Source organism: Orbicella franksi, chromosome 7 (assembly GCF_964199315.1).
Source record: "Orbicella franksi chromosome 7, jaOrbFran1.1, whole genome shotgun sequence".
Lineage (NCBI taxonomy): Eukaryota > Metazoa > Cnidaria > Anthozoa > Scleractinia > Merulinidae > Orbicella > Orbicella franksi.
In genome coordinates this window covers 7992432-8007034 of record NC_138151.1, presented here as the reverse complement: position 1 = coordinate 8007034, position 14603 = coordinate 7992432, and the positions used below count along the sequence as shown (strand labels likewise).

General features: G+C 40.0%; 2 pseudogenes; both read left to right on the top strand.

Annotated features, from left to right (window-relative positions):
• Window positions 1–5230: 5230 nt before the first annotated feature.
• On the top strand, window positions 5231–10614 carry LOC145493328 (uncharacterized; annotated as a pseudogene).
• Window positions 10615–11911: 1297 nt separating this feature from the next.
• LOC145493369 (uncharacterized) lies at window positions 11912–14392 on the top strand (annotated as a pseudogene).
• Window positions 14393–14603: the final 211 nt, after the last annotated feature.

Sequence of the window (14603 nt, the reverse complement as noted above, 5' to 3'; positions counted from 1 at the left end):
ATAGAAATTTTGATATTTTTGAAAGCCAATTTCTCCGCGAATATTACACCCAAAGAGCCAAAAATTTCACCACTTACTAAGTTTCACAAGCTCTTTGAGTTTTTCTAGTAAAATCGTGTCTAGCATGATCCCTTTTCTATGTGCAAAGTGGTATGTTAATGAGGAAAAATGTAAACAATGACGTCAGCAAAGATTCGCCTATACCATGGCAGTCGCCGACAAAATCTATGTGATGTGCGCTCGGCGCACGATGGGAAGGTTAGGTGTAATACCGTCGAGTGTGCAATGACTTTCCAATATTCTGATTGGTTCTATTTTCTATGGCATGGTAGAAAGGTCGATATAGTTTGTCCTCTTGCGCTCACTTCATCTCCGATGCGAGGGAGGTGTGAGTTTCCACCTGAGAATTGAACACTGATGACATAGCTCTAATGAAATCTGTGTATTGTTGGCAGTTTGGTCCACCGAATTCCAAACGTAGCAAAAACAAGCTGGCCGACCCTACATGGATCTCAGTAGTGGCCAAGCCACGTCAATAACATGTGATAGTGTATATATTTATGTTGAACTCGGAATTCGAAGTCTCTGAAGATAGAGAGAGAGAGGTTCTTTCCGTAAACTGGTCACTTATAACGATTTATTATTTACTAGGTTGACTACATTGTACGTCAAAAAGGAAGCTATAATATGCAAGCGAAGCTGTGAGAGTGTGCATGATACAGATGCCAAAAAATAGGAAACTTAATTAAGCTGTTTGCTGTATTGGATTGCTGTTTCATAGTAAATTCAAGCCTTATCATAAATCAAATAAAGCTTTTTCTAAAATCTAATTAGCAATTGTTTGTTTAAACTAAATAAACTTTACCAAAGGCCAGAGCAGCTATTGTTGATAAAAAGTGCCATTTTTTGTCACTGACTTGTATATTTTGGCAAGACGTTTCGGCTAATTCTGAAGCCTTCATCAATTGAAAAATGTTCGATGTTACGCGCGATATGAAAACTTCTTTTAAAAATGAAACGCTGCACGTGCTGTATGCGTGTGACTCGAGAGAATTTCAAGTGCCTGCCAGGCACTTGCAGACTTCTGGGATGCCCATGTGGCCATTCCCAGCGTTCGGGTCTTTTACAGACATCCAAGCTTATAGGAAAAGCCGCTGATGGTAATGTGCCTCATGTCCGACGACTTCAACGGTTTTAAAATCCATGTGATGATGATATTCGTGGACATGGCACGCAAGTTTGGAGTTAGGCTTAGTTTGGTTTGTTGCCAGCGCTCTTTCACATTTACTGATAAAGCAAGAGGGGTAGTTGTTCTCTCAAATCACTGCTTTTACTCGTCGCGTTCGTAAACACCCACATTCCATCCACAAGTAAAGGAAAACGAGAGGAAACGCGACGAGTAAAAGCAATGCTTCGAGAGAACAACTACCCCTCTTGCTTTATCAATGAATTTGAAAGAGCGTTGGCAACAAAACAAACTAAGCCTACCACAAATGGTTTTGTAGTTCTTCCTTACGTTCAGGGTGTCTTCGAAAGAATTGCTGGCTTACTAAAGCAACAAAGTTTACAAGTCTCTTACAAGCCACAGGGAACCATCAACAGTCTTTTTCCTCGACCAAAACAGCAGGATGAAACCGACCGTCCATCATCTGGAGTAGTCTACAGAATCAATTGCAGTCAGTGCGATTTTGTATACTATGGCCAGACCGAAAGATCACTGAAGACGCGCGTGTCCGAGCACAAAAAAGCTGTTTTGACGTTCGATCATAACTATATCATAGTTATGATCGAGTTAGCTCTTAGTTCCAGAAAATCCTGTGTCTGAGATTTTAACTTTAACTCACTTTATGTATCTTAAACACTGTTTACTCTAAACACTTTGCAGTGTTTGTATCTTGTGTACAAGTGAGAGTTAAAGTTAACATTTATATTCACTTTACTGAAGCATTCACTCATTCAGTAGTCAAAATTCGACAAATGCAATTCGCGTGACAGAGATTCCTGTGTTGAAGCAACCATTACGACTTTAATCCTTTAGATTTTAATAATCAAGTGGATATGCAGATCGAATGCATTCCTTCAAACCTTTACAGGAAAGCATTCTTATATTATTCTAAGCAAAACATCAAAATCCGCAAAGGTGCTTCCCAAGACAACTCTGAAACAACAGATTTTCGATCGTAACGTGCCGTACTCATAAAAAAAAACAGCCCACAATCCGGCAGTCGTTTGAAACTTTCATTTTTTTACTTGATCGAAAAATAATCGACGCCACTGGAAAGAGCTCCTGAAAATTAATGATTTGGCCAACTTTCAGAATGAAATCTTGGATAGATGTGAGCAACAACAGTGGATTGAAGAACATTCGATCTTCCTATATATCCCTTATCGACGTCGCTTTTTGCCAACCAAAAATTCCACACGACTCTGACATCTTCGCTAATACATGGTTTAGCCAAGCCTAAAAGCAGAGCTCCTGATTGCAATAATTAACCATGAAGGAAAAAGAAGATATGTTTTTCTTGGCTGATCAGAAATTCAGAAAATGATCAATTGTGAGCATGTTGATGTTCGTGGGCGTGTGGTTTCATTTTTTTTTCCAGTTACATTTTAACAAACTATACCCAATAAGCGTACCCAATTTTTCCAAGATTGTAGAAATTACGTACATAGTATATCAGGGACTTTCCAAGAGACGATTGTGCAGGGAATATGTCGGAAGAAAAGTCAACAACTCGCCAGGGGTTAATTTGCGCCCAAACTTTGCCTTTGCACGTATTTCCTCCTGCCCTCCAAGAGTAATACACCTGGCTTGAGCCTGCGATCCAATGGAAAATCGATACCTAGTCAGCGGTCAACTTTAAAGTCTGAATCTAAAAATCTGAATCTGAGCCCATGATATGGCCACGTGATACTGGTCAGCGGATACCTTGTTTTGACAGCTGTCAATTACCATACATGGATGTCCAATATCAAAGATGTGCCTATGGTAATGGTAATGTGCTCTCTTATTTTTCAAGATATGGAACTTGGCGTACGGACGGACGGACGGAGGTACGTACGGGCAGTCAAGTGGCAACCCAATTTTTTTAGATCGATGTGTCACCAAATTTTCTAAGGTATAGGGCTCTGCTTGCACGCCTTCGGCGAGCGGGAACTCCGCTATAACCACATGGACATCGTTGATTTGTAAATATAGGCGTAAACATAAAAAATCTCTTAAAAATCTCTTGCTCCTCAGAATTACTTTGGTTTATTGCAGAATGTATCCATTGTCCATCGCTTGTACGTGTGGTGGTTACTTCTCTTTGTGGGCAAGATTCGAGACTCCGAAGATGACTTCCGCTCAGGTTGTCGAACGTTAGTCACCAACAACAGTTCTTTTCAGAACTAATTCCTCTACCCAGATCATCACACGAAACGAATTAAAACATCCATTCTTAAAATTTATATAGGAAAAAATAAACGATCAATCCATCGTTTAAGCCCGTAGGAAAACGCAAATGACTATATGTAGGCGACGCGAAGGCCCACAATCACACCCCAGTCATTCCCTAATCCCACTCCCTCCCTTTGATCGTAAATTTCGTCTAAAATACCTTTCTTTGCTTTTTCAATTAAACTTTCAGTCAAGTCTACTTTGAGAAATGGGTGACATTGTCCTCAAAATTGACTGTTTTCGGTTTAACTCTTCAGTTCTTCCCAGCGAGACTCATAGCAACATTTACAATGGTAGGATTCTGCTTTGCTTGCTGCTTCCAAAATTGAATTCTAGTTGACAAACTTTCCCTGAAGCAGAGGGAAGGGGTTGGGTGAGCTATCCTTCGAGGGGCCAGTTGATCTTATTGGACTTCCGGCGGGTATCTTTGGAATTGTAATGGTAGGTACCAAGAGATATGCAGTGGATGAAAGGTGGGGTGCTTCAGACACTCTAAAATGCTCTATTGGCTAATTCTTTACAAGACCTTGGGTGGTCGAGTTAGTTGTCCCATAAACTCAGACACGATGTAAGTAAACAAAATGATGCAAGAATTATTTTACTTGTAGAAATTATTACAGTTAAAATAATAACTCGAGACTGTTGCGTAAACCTATGTTGAAAGAAAGAAAAAAGAAAGCATAAATAGAAAACACTTCATATTCTTAAATGTTGAATGATTTAAAGTTGATTTCCAGTCCGTACTGCGCATTCTCGTGAGTTTAAAGGAGTGAATTTTCCAATTTAAGCAATTGGAAAGAAGAAGCCCGAAAAAAATCAGGGCTTCAACGGTATTCGAACCCTGACCTCCGCGATACCGGTGCGATGCTCTACCAACTGAGCTATGAAGCCACACGTTGGGAGCGAGGTCAATTAATTGTGTTCATGTCTTCCCGTGAGGAGTGAAATGATGTGAAGTATATATGAAATAATTCATATTTGAACTGCGGTTGTAGATGAAAGTGAAGAATGACCATCGCAGTGAATTTTCCAATTTAAGCAATTGGAAAGAAGAAGCCCGAAAAAATCAGGGCTTCAACGGGATTCGAACCCGTGACCTCCGCGATACCGTTGATTTTTTTATTTTTTTATTTTTTTTATTATTATTATTATTATTATTATTATTATTATTATTATTTCGGGCTTCTTCTTTCCAATTGCTTAAATTGGAAAATTCATTGCGATGATCATTCTTCACTTTCATCTACAACCGCAGTTCATATATGAATTATTTCATATCTACTTCACATTCTCGTGAGTTTTTTTTACGTTTTTTGTTTTGTTTCGCATCTGCTTACATGATGTAAATTCAAAGGTTCATGTTAACCGCCATTATGGATGTGAAGCGGTCAAAGCTTTATGCTTCGTTCTTTTTCGCATCAATTGATGAAACAACTCCGCAGCTGTAAAAATCAATGAAGATGTTGGAATAAGAATTTGAAAGGCCTCAAAGATAAGGTGAGTGGTTCGTAACGGATAACATCGATTCGCATTCCATCGAGTGGGATTTACAATGTTTATAGACATTAGGGTGCTTAGACTGCGCAGCACGGACTGGAAATCATCTTTAATTTATTCATAACCTGTGATCGTGATAATTGCGTGACAATAGTGTCACTCACAATGCTGCTTTGCATTCCAGGAAAACTCGAAAGACTCTGTAACACAATTTCCGAGAAATTGTATTTTCGTCGACTCACAAAGAAAGCGATATCGGTTCAGGACTGTCGCTATTATTTCTTCACAGCAGTAATGGATAAGAAACGCGTGCATCTCTTCAACTGTGACAAAACTTACGATCTACTCGTGGTAGAAGCTCTGCTTCGTTCTGTCGGAGAAAAGCTCCCCTTCACCATTACGATATCCAAACATTATTTCAGTCTCAAAAACATGTCTGAAATATGCGAGAACACCCATCTTTAGACTTACAATAGATTTCGCGTTTTTTGTCGTCCATGCAAACGAGTCTCGGCTCTCAATCAACGAAAGCAACGTGGACATCGGATACACGAAGGTCTACAGAGCGTTACTAGAGGCCACTGGTAAGTTTAATATTTATTACGTTCGTACCTTGAGCCTTCTCAGAACGGAAGTGGAAAAGTACACTCTAGAATCCGTATCAAAAATATTCGGGTTGCAAGCTTTAATGTAGAGATATGAAACGATGTATTTCAATCACAAAATCTTTAAAATGGAGTTATGTAGCAGTACAGTACTAGATATGGCACAGAGAATTAATTCTTCCAATCAGTTTCGCTTTCGGGTAAACTTCACGTGACAAATTAAATAAGTTTCTCAGAAATTTGTTTCCATACATGGTTTAGAGGAAAAGCACTGTTTGAAATGTTCACCCAAGTATCCACTCAGCTCTGGAGAAAGTATACGAAGGTCTACAATGATCGGCGTAAATATTGTTTACGTCAGGTGAACAAGAGGCCAAAACGCATCAAAATAATTATTAAATATTCGTTCACTCACGAACGTATACGAGAGTGTATTCGTCAGTATAGACTTAGGAGCCAGACCAGCCATGTCATCGACTATATTAGTTATTGCCCTATGTTTCGTTTCCAAACCAGATCGAAAAAACAGAGGTAGGGGACTAAATGTGGATCACTTGAAGAGGGAAAAAGGAAACGCAAAATGGAGCGCAATCTCACCAAACCTAGATGTTACTGAGACAACAGGAGTGTCAAAAAGCTAACAATAAATGACGGAAACTGAAAGCATTCACTCGTGGCTTCGTTGTGCAAATGTTCAAGTCAATCAACCAGTTAAAAAAGCAACATTACGAGCAAAATAATTTAACACGTTGAGGCTTTTTTTTTTTTTTTCAAGAATTATGGATCAGTTACTCCACCATCCCCCTTTTCCCCGGGCTGGCTTCGTTTCCGGTGATTCATCGGCACTAGCAAAGCCATGTGACTATGTAGCTATGTAGCTTTCATCAGTTAGAATGGTTCTGTACCTTTGGTTTGTCACAAAACTTATACAGTTTTACTTAGTCCAGGGGAGAAAAGTTCGCATCTTTTTAACAGTCTTATTGTCAACTTCCTTGATAACCATTTGGCCATTTTTTTCTGTCTTGAAGGTGGGGACGCTGCTCAGTAGAATTCACTGAGTTCACTATTGCCCTGGACGTTTTATGAGCTCTCACTCTCTTTTTTGGGAATACAAATTAAGCGATAGTAAATATATATAGTTATTATATTATTAAGCTTGGTAAAATGACGAGAAAACCATTCGTGACAGTTAACTTTCCATTGTTGATGTTATTTAAGGTGGCAAAGTTGTCGTGGTTATTGGTGGAGACAGCAACTACAAGGACGACGCCGAAGAAAGGCAAAATGTCTTGTCACGCTGGGCACTGAGGGTAGTAAACCCACAGCTCAAAGAAGAGTTTCGTGACGGAAGAAAAAGCTTTGTGTTTTCTTGGAATGAAAAGCACAGATCAATCCACGAGGAAGCACTGCTGCATTTCTTTAATCTGAGCAAAGCAGGATCCAAATTTGTTCCTCAGTTGGGGATAGCAGCGAGACCAAAATCAGATACAGCTTCGGCGTCTGTTGACGAAGTATGTTTGTTTTGTAAGAATTAAATTACTAGCCGGGTAACGTGTCGAATATATTCAGTATTTAGGAGACAAAAATTGGAGCAATTTGTCGACCGAAACACCGTGTTACTGTATTTGTTGTTGTCTCTGGAATAATGTTGAGAGACCTGAACCGAGAATTTCTGGCGAAACTGAAACAACATGAATTACCTCAGTGCAGGTATGTTTACTGCCAAATCGCTCGGATCCATTAATGAAAATAATTCATTATTATTGAGAAAAGAGAGGAAAGCCATTCCAGTCCTGACGAGTACCATTGGATGATTGTATGATTGCTAATTTGATGTTATGAATAGAGACAAAAGATGCCTAACATTTAATAATTGTATCCAGTTTTTTGTTCAAGACATTTTTTTTTTTTCCTGATTCTAGGTTTATAAGTCAGGTTTCCTTACACGACTTGTGTTTATTCATCGCTATATTTAACCATGCATGTGTCAGGCTGCTTGTTCAGTGGGTCTCTCCGCGTTTTTTGGTGGGCTCTTTCCTCAATTGGTGAAACCACGATTTCGTGTGTTTTGTGTGTTTCTTGACTTGTTCTCATATAGTCTAACGGCGTCATAGTCGAATAATGAATACAAATATTGTAGGAGCACTCCTTAACCTGAGCCGGTCGATTCTTTTGTTAACACATGTTGTCATCGTTCTTTCTTTGCAGTCGTTTGCCGAACTAGAAATCGATGGACGTCGGAGACAAGAAGAAATCGCGAGCACAACGGCTGCGAAACCACGCGGTAAAGCAGTGTCTTTTATAAAATATTTAAGATAGTACGCGCGCTCTCATTAGTTGATTGGTGTGTTTGGATGAGAGCATGCAAAAACTGTTGTGACAAGAAATCTTTTATGAAAGCAACAGGAGCCTTTTTTCCGTGTTCACACAGCCTCATCTAACCCATAGTTAATAGTCTAAACACTCAGGTTTGCATAACTCTCTCGAATTCTCCCAGTCCCCCTCATGTTTACATGAGGCTGTGAAAACGCAGAAAAATCCTGTATTGCTTAAATGTGAAAGATAAATATGCTACAAAACTAAAAATATGGATTTAAAACAGCATATCATATTTATCAGTGAACAATTGATTTCTTCCCAGAGGAAAGTCATTTTATGGCTGTTTTTAGCTACTTGCATTTCTGCTCAGTGTATGCTTGAAAGCAACCTGAGTTACCATCTCTCACTCTCTCTGGGTTTTAAGTGACACTGATGGCGAAACTATTCAGATAAATAAGTAGTGTCTCGGATTGGACCTTACTTGTGCTCGAAAAACAGTCAATCATTAGCCGTAAACACTACATACTATATAATCCGACGTGAGAGTATGGAATCCATTGTCAAATCAAGAACTATTTGAACCGCAACTGTTTTAAAACTTTTAATTAAAAAAAAAACCTGTCTTAACCAGGGAGAAGAGTCGGCACACCAGCAGACAGGATAGGTTTACTTACACCACAGGCTAACATGATCACCGTTTCAGCTTGCATTTGTTTCCTTGTTTCTCAGGAACTGCAGATTTAATGATCCTCTGTAGTGACGAGGCTACCGCCACAGTTGTCAGCCACATGTACTCTCTACCGAGCATGCGTCCCCCTCCGGATGTGTGTATTGGAAGCCTAACAGAGCTGAAGCTGCATCTGCAAGTACAATCGGTAACAATGTGTGCTATTGGACTGTTGGCGAGTGATCTGAAAGAGGCTACCCTGAGAAACAACTGGGAGAGGTCAGCTATCGCAGATCTGTTGATGGAGGCTCAAAAAGTAGCAGGTAAGAAGCGCACTAAGGGCGTTAACTAAGGCTACCAAAACATGGATGGCTCTTTGAGGATATAAGTAAGTAATTAATTAAGTAAGAGACCTTATTTTATGAGGGTGACACGTAAAAGTAGCTAACACTACTGATGAACTCAGTGTGGCCCTCTAAAAAAATACAAAAATTCAAATAATAAAAACTACGCTCTCGAAGATTCTGGAAAGAATGTTAAAGGGGCTACAAAATAGGTTTGAGAGAAAGGCATGTTTGTCCTTTAACACGTTAAGGTGTTAAATCAAGTTGCCATTAGTGGTCTCCTCGTTTTCTAGCCTGGTCCAGGTTCTCGGTCGGTAAGGACGATCGGAAAAGCGGGCGGGCGACGAGCGGGATCTTGTAGGGAAAAGGAGGGGTCTCCCTTTCCTTTTCTCAACCAGACCCCGCTAATCGCCCGCGGGCTTATACGATTGTCCTCACGGACCGAGAGTCTTGAACAGGCTTCTCGTTATCAGAGTTTTGGAAACGAGGACATTTAAAGGTGAAATTCATTTCAGGTGGTAATTTCAAATGTCAAATAATTGATTCCTTGCATGTTCGTGTGTCATTCTTCGGGATCCAGGCCAAAAGTGGTGGCATTAAGTGCTAGCTCCCTGAGTGGTTCCCCCACCCCCAATCCATCCCCCACCCCACACACCCTGTGTTTAATATTTGCATTTTGTACCTAAATTAGGGGGTGAAATGAAAGGCGTGTACCACATTAACCCTAATCTCTCGTAACCAATGTTTATGTCTAAACCTAGACTTGAATCTAATACAACTTTCATTTAAATTGATTTTTTTTTCATGCTTTTTTTGCGTCTAGAAAAAAGAGCTATCGTCATTATTTGCTCAGACAGAAATTTGAAAGAATTGGCATTATCACAGAGTGAAGAAATCGATATCACCAACAAAGTAGAGTCGATTCTTAAGGAAAAAGGCGTCATTCTTTGGTGGAGAGGAAAAATTCGGGAGAATGAATCCAGTGCCAGTGATGCTGCTACGCCTGAATGGCAGTACGTTTCATTTCCAGCAATGGATCCGAACGAAGATCAACAAAGCGACACCCCCAAGAAGGCACTGATGCTGAAGACAGTCATCCGTTATGGCGCCATCTCATGTAAAGAAAGTGATGTGGTGGAGAGGAAAGAGGGCTGGGAACCACCATCTCAATTAGCGTCAGATTTGCTTCAGAAATGGAAGGATGTGCCCAGAGCTAAATTGGAGATCCATTCTGAGAAAGACCCTGGCCATTTGCACGTGGTCGTCAGAGATTCCTTAGCCTCCGGGTTGATGGGTTACGTGAAATCGTTCAGCGCATGAAAGCCTTCTTGTGATAAAGACGGTGAAATAACGTACCGTTAACTACCTTGCTTGGACAGGCGCACAGAACTTCGCAAGTTGAAGAAGTACTGAAGTTTGACGTTTTAAAGTGAACATATATATACAATTATATTGCTGTCGCAGTATATAGCTTATAATCACCTTTAAGTTAAGTAGACAGGTGTAAAATCACAGGTAAAAACTAAAACAGAGAACCGGTCAAGCTGTATAGACTGCATGCTTAATATTGAAAAAGAAATCAGTTTCGAAAGTAAATGAACTCGACTGTCGACAAACTCCTGAACAGAATAAACTCAGAGGGCAGTAGTTAACTCCAGCTATTGGACCAACAAGTAAATGTAGCCTCGTGCTCTCGTTTGCCGACAAAATTATTGAAAAGTATACAGGAGGAGATTTTAATATAACGGGGAGTAGGGGGGCGGAGGGGGCTTATTATTAGTTAAGACGCTGGATTTGTAGTACAAAGGTCCGGGTTTCAAATCCTCCTCCCTGCCACTAGATGGATTTGTGTTTGGTAGTCCCCCAATTCAACTCGTCCACGTCTCGTAAATAGCCAGCTGGTCGGCCTCCAACCAGTTCTGATTTTAACAAGTTTTCATTTCTATTTACAGTGCCTGTTTCTCGTTTTAAAGTGTCCCCTTTTAGCACAGCAGTGCTAAATACCATGACTTAAATAAAGTGATTTCTTTACGGCAGATTTGCACGTTGTCCTAATTTGACTAGAACTACCAGAATTCCTTTCGTTTCCTCTTTATTATTTGGATTTTGAATCCCCAGTGGGGTTTAACCAACAATTGCCCTAATTAGCATAAGAAACAGAAAAGTGAAGGAATCTGGTAGTTGTAGTCTAATGACGCCATCACCCAAATCACCTCTTAGTATGTGAAATACATTATTATGCTGCGCCTTTCGATAATCACGCCAACGTGTCTTCAATTACGAATACGGCTGTGCACTTGTGCTTTTCCGCCGTTCAATCTCAGCGGATACACCAGAAAACTCGGAAAACAGACCTTCACTTTTTCCAAAGTTCGTTCATCGTCGTTGCAATTGTAAAAGCAAGTAGCGCCAATCGTTTGTTCAGTCTTTAAAATCAGCGTGTAAGAACCTACATTTAAGTCTAGAAAAATAGGTTCTGGTTTTTGGAGGTAGTTATTGGATATTTAGTTCTGTGAAGGACATAAACTTGGGCTTGATCCATACAGTATTTATTCACAACTGTATTATGATAAGCCTAACACATCTCGTGGTCCCGAACAACTTGGTCGTAGTGTTTGCCTCTACAGACAGGAATTCATAATATAACTGTAACCCACATATATGAACCTGCTTGATCTTGCTTTTTCTTGCTTGGCTTAACAGGCTCATATATGTTTGGGTTTTTAAAAGGCAAATTTCTGTCAGCAGGCAAAAAACAACACGCGGGTTTTTTTACACATTTTAATTGTTCATCATGATTAACTTTGGGATTTGAAAATCGGAAAAACAGTTTTCAGAATGAAATATTTCACATTGTAATCCCAACAAATTAAAAATGGTGACAAGGTCACACCTTTCGTTCAAACGTGACTGTCTATCTCGCGGAAAAAGTAAATAAAAGTCATTCCCAGAATTGATGTCATGTAAAAGCGAAATAGCGTCACCGGTAAACATAACGTCAGGGAATAAGCTTTCAATTCAGTGAAGAATAGGTTATTACATGGCGGAACGGTCGAGTCAGAAGGTTTACCTTTTTAACTGTGATAAGACTTACAACCTGGATGTCGTGGAAAAGTTTTTACTCGAAGTGGACGAGAAACATGGTCTCGATATTTCGATAGAAAAGTTCAATTTTCGCCTGAACAGATTTGTGAAAACATCATTCCTCAGCTACAGATGGACATTGCCACATTTGTCGTTCATGCTCACGAATCTCGGCTCTCAATTAACGAAGAAAACGCCGGTATTGGCTACGCAAAGATCTACAGAGCGTTACTGGAGGTCACAGGTTAGTTTACCTTATAGACCGGAAGTATAAAAACTTGATTTATTTTGCCAACGGGGGCAACAGAGCACACATAAATCAATACATCTGTGGTTAAAGATTCGATTTATAGAAATACACGTGTATATGTTTCATCCGTTTCAGCAGAGGTAGCAAGGGGTGAGTTTTAAAATAAGTGAAGAACACTTTCGTTTTCAAAGAATTAATATTCACACGAGGTGACATGGTAGACTTGTACTGACTTGAATCTTATATGAAGATGAAATTTGCATAAGAGGAAAGCGGAAAGAGAATAAACCTTTGTTTCACGTTTTCAACTTCGGAAGGTTCTTAACCACGTATTAACTTAAGTCTGCATTGAAGACATCATCGCAGGTATACATTAGAGGTCACTGTTGTTTGTTGAATTCCATTTTAGCTTTGTAATTAGCTAGACATAGGAAAAGAGATTCTTAATTTTATCGCCTTTATTCCACTAGAACCTTTTCTCCTTGGCAGCTGTCTTGTTTCCTAGTAAAGAAAATCACTGAGCCTGCTCAAGTTCACTTTTCAGCCTGGCCGGGCAGAAATTTCATTCCTTATTGCATGGGCTTTTTGAAGCTTTGTTAGTCCGTTTACCAGTGCTGGAAATGAAACAGCAAATTTGTGAAACCGGGCTGGAATTTTCAGCCGGGGGCTGAGACCTGGGCTAAATCCCTCTCCACTGATGTAATTGTCAATTTTAGTTTAAGAGGATTTGTTTCAGAAGTTGGACTAAAGCAATCCCCCACGCCTCCCCCCCCCCCCCCCCAAACCGGGCTAAAATCTCCATGTAATCACCCCTTTCTAGCTACCCTCGAACGTTTTTAAAATTAGTTTCTCGGAATAATGAACGAACTTCCCTCGGAAACAGAGGGAAACGGTGTTAACTCGTTCTCCTTCAAAATACCCTTACTTAAACGGCATTTTATGTTCATAAAGCAGACAAAGTGTTAATAGCGATTAGTGAAGATGATCATTACGAAGGTGAAGACGAAGAAGGACGTACTGTGATCAGCCGGGCCGGAGCTGAGACCTGGACTGAAACCGGCCCTCTCCTATGTTATTTTCCAATTTATTTTAAGGGGATTGTTTCAGAATCGCAGCTCCCACCAACCGGGCTAAAATCTCCAAGTAATCCCCCTCTTAATTAATGTCTTAATTAAATCTCCATGTAATCATTCGCTTAATTAACATGATTTCCCGTCTGTACTGCGCACTACTCTCGAGAATTTGTTTACGTTTTTTTGTTTCGTTTCATGTAAGACATCACAAAATGTAAACATTTCACAACTACTTACATGAGGTAAATTCCAAGTTCTTCCTCATGCCACTTGATGAAACAACTTCGAAGCTGTAAAAATCAATGAAGCTGTTGGAAAAAGAATTTGAAAGGTCTCAAAGATAAGGTATGTGGTTCGTAACGAATAACATCGATTCGGATTCCATCGAATGAGGCTTACAATGTTTATAAACATAAGGGTGTTGCGACTGCGCATTACGGACTGGAAATGATCTTTAATGCCTTGGTAATTGACGTCGAACGCGTCCAAAAAGCATCTCTAATTAAATAAATGGAAAGCTATAAAGCTCTAAAGATATTAAATAATGAACGAAACTTTCCTCGGAAGTAGAGGCAAACGGTTCGGAACTTGTTCTCGTTGCAAATACTTTTACTGAAACAGTATTTCATATCCATAAAGGGGACAGAGTCTTCATAGTGATTGGTGGAGACGATGAATACAGAGATGAAGACGAAGAAAAACGTACTGTGATCTCGCGTTGGGTTCGAAGGAAAGTGGGTTCACAGTTCAATGAGGAATACCTTGACGGACGAAAAAGTTTCATCTTTTCTTGGAACAAACAACACCGAGAGATCCACAAAAAAGCGCTGCTGCATTACTTTGATCCAAGCAAGAAAGGACAGAAATTTGATCAACCAAAACCAGAGCCAGTGCCCTTACAAATACGCGTACGTGAACAACCTGACGTCATTCCACATGTACCGGCAGCGGAAGGTACCCAACAAGAGGTACACCTGTAATGATAATTTAACGGCAGGGGAATCTATTTATTTTGCTTTCATTTATTTCTTGGTATGATTTAGTGTATTATTTCTATATAACCTCGACTAAACGCTGGATTCAGAAAGGTGCAGTACAGTGACCGAATGGTAGTACGTCGGACCCCGCCTGAAGTCTACGTTCGAGCCCGATGTTTGCGTTGCCTTCATCGGCAAGCTCTTGACCATATATAGTGCTTCTGTTTACCCGGACGTATAAATGGGTACGGTCAAATTGGTAAAGCAGTCTGCTAAAAATGGTTGTGGAGAGGGAGGAGAGGAATCTGTGGTAGACTGGCCGATCTTGAGGATTAGGAATAAACCTCC